General features: G+C 40.3%; 1 pseudogene across 1 annotated transcript; it reads right to left on the reverse strand.

Annotated features, from left to right (window-relative positions):
* Positions 1–1,799: 1,799 nt before the first annotated feature.
* Positions 1,800–4,688, reverse strand: LOC143509658 (immunoglobulin kappa constant pseudogene; annotated as a pseudogene). The gene is made up of 3 exons (XR_013129717.1): positions 4,547–4,688; positions 3,291–3,350; positions 1,800–2,236 (listed from the first exon to the last, which is right to left on the reverse strand). The product of XR_013129717.1 is annotated as an immunoglobulin kappa constant pseudogene (transcript).
* Positions 4,689–7,219: the final 2,531 nt, after the last annotated feature.

Consider the following 7,219-nt stretch of genomic DNA (forward strand, 5'->3'; position numbering starts at 1 on the left):
CGCTATAAGGGGAGGCAGAGAGTATCACTGCTCTCCTGTCCTGGACTCCAACCTCAGGGTCCAGACGGAAGATCCCAGGATGCCCAGCCTTCCAGACCCAGGAAGAACCCCCTGGAATTTTTGGGGGGGTGCCATGCAGGGACGTTTCACGTACCCGGAGCCATCAGTGGAGTGAACCTGTTGGGAGTGCAGGCGTGTTCCTCCGTCATTCTCGGGCTGTGGTTAGGAGGAGGCTGCTGACGGGTTTGATTGGTCACCGTAGCACCAGCACAGGAGAGATATTGTGTTAGATGTTGGGACCCGACCTGCTGCCGCTGGTCACTGCTGCATCTGTAGCTGCCCCAGATCTGCTGTAGCGGATTACCATAGATCAGGGGTCACCAAATGGCGGACCGCGGTCCGGATCCAGACCCGAACGCCGTCCTGTCCGGACCCAATCACATTCCTGATTAACTGGATACGGACCCAAATGCCAAAAATATTTTTTTATTTTTACGGGTAAAAATTTTTACTCAGTTCTGGAAATGCAAATCTGTTACACCCGACTGCTCACTCTCTCTCTCTCTCTCTCTCTCTCTCTCTCTCGTTCTTCCTGAAGGAGCTGTATGTTAATTAGACTTATTTGCATACTGGTGGTTTCACTTCTTCATTTTTATATGATCAGTATTTGTACAAACAAGTGACAAATTACCAATAAAACATTTAGGAGATTGTGTCAAAATTAAGTTGCTAACCAAATATTATTAGATAATGAATTTAAAATGTATTAATCAAATGGATGAATGAAAAACATATAAACAGATTCATATTAATTACTTCTCCATTTCAGTGAGAGTTTGTGGAACATTATTGGATTTCACTGACATCAGTTCATCATGCTTTTCACCTCCAGATCAAATGCATTAATGTCAGTTAATGTTCCCACTTTTACACCAGATGTTCAACTTTCAGCAGATGTTGTACATTAGCAAAACTCTCTCAATCACAACTCACTCCAGTACAACTCACTCCAGTACAAGTAACTCCTGTACAGTGTCCAGAGTGACAGAGTGACTTACAGCAGGTCACTTTAGTTTCAGTAACACATGAAGAACCTGCCTGTCATAAAAACACTGTGTGACTCTAATAATACAAACACAAACCAAACTTGAAGCAGTTCTGTTTTAGTACCTTCATTACACTTCGCTTGAAACTATATTTTAAATAGGGACATTAATGTTTGTATTATTTACAAGGGATTCTATTATGCTTCTGGTATCTGGAATGCTGACTGGCTTTTTCAGCAAAAAAGTATTTTTCATTACACATTTGTACTTACACAAGGTTATTGTGTAGTAACTCCTACCTGACCCCATAATTCCTTGGGTATTCTGAAAGGTGCTATATAAACCAAAATTATTATTATTATTATTGACTCAGGACAGTATTTTATGGAAACGGCCCAGCTTGTACTAAGATTAATGTACAGTATGATGAGTTGAATTATAACATGATGGGGCACAGACTTACTAAAAATAATAATGTTATGGTTTATGGAGAGAATGATAAATGGTTCATCCTCCAGTCCATGAAGTTCCAAACACACACTGACTTCCTCTTGTTGCTGTTTCTACTGACTGAAATGTGCTGAATCATCGTATTTCCTGTCTGCTAAACTCTCTTTACCGTGAGTAATAAAATGACATTATCAAAGTTTATTCATACAGCTCATTACACATTTACCGTGATAAAGTGTCAACATTTAGGACTTTAAAGGCTTTTACTGTGTAATGTTGGAGAAAAACCTTTAAGAGTCTATACTGTTTATTCAATGTTTTTATTTCATTTTGATCAATTAACAGAGCAATATTTAAGTAACAGACAGACAGCACAGCACATTCCAGAGTGAGAGTTCACTCCAGTACACATGTGTGAGTTCACTCCTCAGGACACTCCTCTCTGCTCAGTGTCTGTGTGACAGGAGACTGGGAGTCCTTGGTGGCCTCACAGGTCACTGTCTTCTGTAGCCACTCGTCCTTCTGGAGGGTCAGGGTGCTGCTCCAGCTGTAGAAGCCGTCCTTCTGCAGAAGAACGGGGCTCTGGCTCACCCCCGAGCTCCAGCTGTTACCACCCACCTTCCAGTTCAGCTTCCAGTCTGAGGGGAAGCCCCTGTTGGCCAGACACACCAGTGTGACCTTCTCCTGCTGCAGCTGCGCACTGGAGGGGGGCAGGACCGTCAGGGTGGGCGGGGCGTCACCTAGGAGACACAACACAGTCTACTGCTCAGATACAGGAACCGTTATCAGTAAAATCAGTTGTGTGTTTCACTTCCTCATTTTGGTTCTTTGGTCAGAGTGGAACTGAAGTCAGAAATGTTTCATCCAAACAACCTATTTGGTCTGGACAATCAAACCATGGATATTTAATGCATGAAACGTTCAAATCAATATAATTTAGAGCTGCACATCATTTATAACTTAAATTAAAATGTAAATATTTATAATTCAGTATGTTCAGTATGTGAGTATTACGGCTCAAGTGAATCGATGACACTTATGAGAATAAACACATTAGTCAGAATAAAGGCTTGTAGAGGGATATTGATGAAACAACTAAAAACTACTAAAAACCGATAAAACGATTTACACTATGAGCTCTAGAAAATCTTCACCTTTATATATTGAAAACATTTAAATTATAATTACATACATTATTTTAAAATCCGTAATGTATACTTGTGCGATGTTATAAAAATTGTGTATTTACTCCGAATACAAAGTTCAATTCTCCAGTGTCATCTAATAACTTCGACTGAGCTCCGCACATAAACCTGCTGTAAACACACTGCCGTACAAACTCTTTACAGCGCACTAGTTCAGCTTCATTAGTGCATGAATCCAAACGGGGCGTTTTTATTTATGATCCTGTACTTACAAGTTATTAAATGATATATTAGAAATAAGATAAATAAAGACAGAAAAGTCAAGACAGAAACAAATTTACTTTGAATAAGGAGTGAATGTTAAGCTTGTTTTATGCCGATAAACTACAGACATCTAACGATATTACTGCTTTAAAAATTAACCCAGCAGACAGATGAAGATTTATTGAGAGACACTGATGAAACATGTATATTTTTACTAATGAGCGACACTTGACAAACAATAAATGAAACACATGACGGCAACAGTAAGATAAAAGTCACAAAATCTATTAAAGAATACGTTTATAAAAGGTTACAAAACCATCGTGCATACTGACGCGATGCTACCTAATGTGTAAATGTGAAGGAAATGTGAAAGTCTACTTACGTCCAACTGATAGTTTAGTGCCGCCACCGAAAGTCCACCACAGTGATACAATCTCATTTACTGTCCGTACAAAAACCTCTTGCTCTAAATATGCCGCCCTCTCCACTATTTACCGCGATATGTAGCTTTGAAATTAATGTCTTAGCACCGACACAGAAGCTTTTTCAGATTTTTGTATAATACAATATTAAACCCACATATCTTCCATTATTAGAGAAATTACGTTGCAATAGCTGTCGCCACGTTAACCGCAAAAATGCAACATCAACGACCGTCTATAACCCTGCATAATTATCAGACATTAAACACATCGATTGTGATTTCAGAAAATACATTTGGAATGCAACTTTTGGATAAATAGTGAAAGTTACTTACGCCCAACTGAGAGTTTCGTTCCGCCACCAAAAGTGTACCACAGTGATACAAACTCGTTCAGTGTTCGTACAAAAACCTCCTGCTGTTAAGAAGTTGATCTCTCTGCGCTTTAGAAAGCTTCCATTTCACAACAGCGACAAGCTGCTACTGTATCTTTTAAATAGACAGGAAAATATTAACTATATAAAATATATATTTTTGATGCTTTATTTACCTTTCGTTACATCAAATATTCTTTATATACTTATTTCATTTATATAAACATGTTAATTAAAATGTCAAAAATATTTAAATGAAAAATAAGCTTACAAAATAAGTAAACAATACGCATACTAAGTTATCCCTCGTTTGAATCCTAAATGATTGACTGTGAGTTCCTGATATAACAAATTAATGTGGCAAAATGTTTATTTATTTTTGTTTGTATAGCTCTTCAATACAAACATATTTGAAACCAATCATGAGCTGTTTTGTGTGTGACACTTAAAAACATTAATAAATGAATAAGCCTTGAACAATGTGAGACAACCTTGAGACAAGACTACACTGCATTCCTGTCTCTCCACTCCACACTGCTGGTATCTACATTCCTGTCTCTCCACTCCACACTGCTGGTCAATGATGGTTCTATGAACATCTTGGGTTGTGCGGCTATGTCCATCAGTTTTGCTGGGTTCAATTATCTTAATGAGACAAGACTACACTGATTTCAAAGAGACAAGACTACACTGATGTAAAAAAGTAAATGTATTAAGAACTGTGTCAGTAAAATGATCATGAACAGAAAATACTCAATTTATGTTCAAAGTATATGTGAATGTTTAAACATCCATGTCCATGTCCACAAACAATATCAATATCAATCTGTCTGGTTTCTCTACACTGAGACCTTCCAGCATCCACTGAGCTTTTAATCTCTTCATACAGCTGCATCTCCTCTGTTTCAGCAACAAGGAACTCAAGGTGGTTCAGGACCCTGGACAGCACCCAGAACAGAGCCAATGAGGCCCAGGTGACACTCATCATAGACACACTCCTGAACTCAGCCAAACCACTGATCTCCAATCAGCCACATGAATATCCACATGTAGTTTTAGTTTTAGATGGCTCAAATGTCTAACATAAAATGACGCAACATAAACAAACCAAGATGTGATGGGAGGCATTTCTTTGGAGGGCCACACAGACCTCCATGTGCTAGCCACAAGTACGCTGACTGCCACATTAGGTACCAGGATGAGATCCTCAGACCCATTATGAGACCATTTGCTGGTGCAGTGGGCACTGGGTTCCTTCTGATGCATGACAATGCTAGGCCTCATGTGGCCACACACACTACTGAGCCCCATTTTAACTTGTCTTGAGGAATTTCCACTGAAGTTCCATATATTCAAAATAATTTTGAAATTTATTTCAAAGAGTTAGTAATAAAGTTAATGCATAATGACAATTAGGATTTAAATGTATAATATCTTTTCCATCTCTCTGCAAACTAAAACATAACTACTCATGATGCAGTTTGTCTTGTATTATCATGTCAGTTAAGAAGACCTTTCCTCATAGAGAGAGCACTTCCAGCTGTAGTGTTCAGTAGTGTAGTGTTCAGTAGTGTAGTGTTCAGTAGAGTAGTGTTCAGTAGTGTAGTGTTCAGTAGTGTAGTGCTGGGTGGGAGGGGAGAGGACACTTTGCATGGGCAGCACATGCTTCAGTGATCTGGGAGTGTTTATAGTCCTGTGAGTTTAACACTTCATGACTGAGAGCTGCCTGCACCAGCAACTTCACCCACAGCAACCATGACTCTGATCCCCATCTTCATCTGCACACTGGTCCTCTGGACTCAAGGTAACACACTGCTGTACCTCTGTGGTGTCCTGTCCATGTCACACAGGTCTACTACTCTTATTAAAATACTCTATTCACAGTGTTAGTGTTGGTAAATAAAAGTATCTGTACAGGTAAATGTTAAATATTCTGTGTTTTGTACTCATATCTTCCCCAGGATCCAGAGGTCAGGTAACAGTGACTCAGGATTCAGTGAAATCTGCTGCTCCAGGAAACACAGTCACCATCAGCTGTAGAACCAACCCTGCAGTGTATTATTACAGCAGCAATGGTCATTATCTAGCCTGGTACCTGCAGAAACCTGAATAAGCTCCTAAACTCCTGATCTACTATGCTACTAGATCACAGTCAGGAACTCCAGCTCATTTCAGTGGTAGTGGATCTGGATCTGACTTCACTCTGACCATCAGTGGAGTCCAGACTGAAGATGCAGGAGATTATTACTGTCAGAGTTACCATTATATCAGTAGTACAGACCTGTTCACACAGTGTTGGAGAGCCGTACAAAAACCTCCCTCAGTCAGACTGCACAGAGACTGCACTGCTGCAGCTGGGACCTACTGCAGGTGCTGAGGGGGAGGATGTGATACAGCACAATGACACACTCTGCAGGAGAGTAAACACTGGTTGTGTAGCACTAGGGTTAGGGTTGTGTACCTGCAGCACTGTCAGACAGCAGTGTGAGATGTCTGTTGTGACGGATTGGTAAGCCAGAGTGAGTGGAGGAGACTTCAGTATCACGATTCATATCCTGTCGAAGATACCGTTTTATTGCTCTAGTTTTTGAGTAATATTGAGATGGACTCAAGTGCTTAGAGGAGCGAGATTTATTCCATTCAAATCCACAATCGTAGAATCATATAAACAGTCCAGGGTCATCACAGGCAGTCCGACACAGAACAGAAACCCACATGAAGGAACATGGTCAAATAAAACAGACAACAGACCAGGAATAAACAACACAACAATGAAATAACTGTAGGACTACACAATCAGAGGAACCAGAGTACTTACAATGACCTGGAGTGAGCTAGAAACCCTGACTCTAAATGTTACCATTTAAATGTACCGAATACTACCAGTATTAGTGGTAAACAAACTTACCAGTAGGTCTTCTGTCTAGGTATACTCAATTACATACAGCCACATAATACACTGCCTAATAGATAATGAATGAGGTGTTAATCTGTGATTAAAATCACACTTTGTATATATACTCAACATACCTTCACTGTAGGCAGAGCCATTTCACACCTTCCTGGGGCCCTGAACACAAGTTTTGGGCCGTTCTACCTGAACCCTGTGACATTTTTTTGATAGTTGCACCTGATTCACCAGTATTGTTCTCTGTCCTTTTTTGGCTTAAGGATAAACAGCCATATACAGAACATAATGAGAACATAATGTATGTATGTATGTGCAGGTGATGGGAAAAGGGGGTGGTGGAGTATTTCTTCTGTCTTTTCATGTCCTAAACAAATAGTTTTTCTTCATCTCATGATGCAGTTGGCGTGGGGGAAGATGAGGGGGCCTTGGTTAATTTGCGGGGTGCATGCCATTACAGCACCCATCTTTGATGCACCCACTGAAGCTTCAGTTCACCCCAGATTCTTGTGGTAGGAGGAGGAGATCTTCCCTCCGCAGGGGCATCAGGTGTGCCTGCTACCTCTCCAGGTCACACACCTGCAACATCTCCAACATCTCCAAAGGGG

Source organism: Brachyhypopomus gauderio, chromosome 3 (assembly GCF_052324685.1).
Source record: "Brachyhypopomus gauderio isolate BG-103 chromosome 3, BGAUD_0.2, whole genome shotgun sequence".
In the NCBI taxonomy this organism is placed as follows: Eukaryota; Metazoa; Chordata; class Actinopteri; order Gymnotiformes; family Hypopomidae; genus Brachyhypopomus; species Brachyhypopomus gauderio.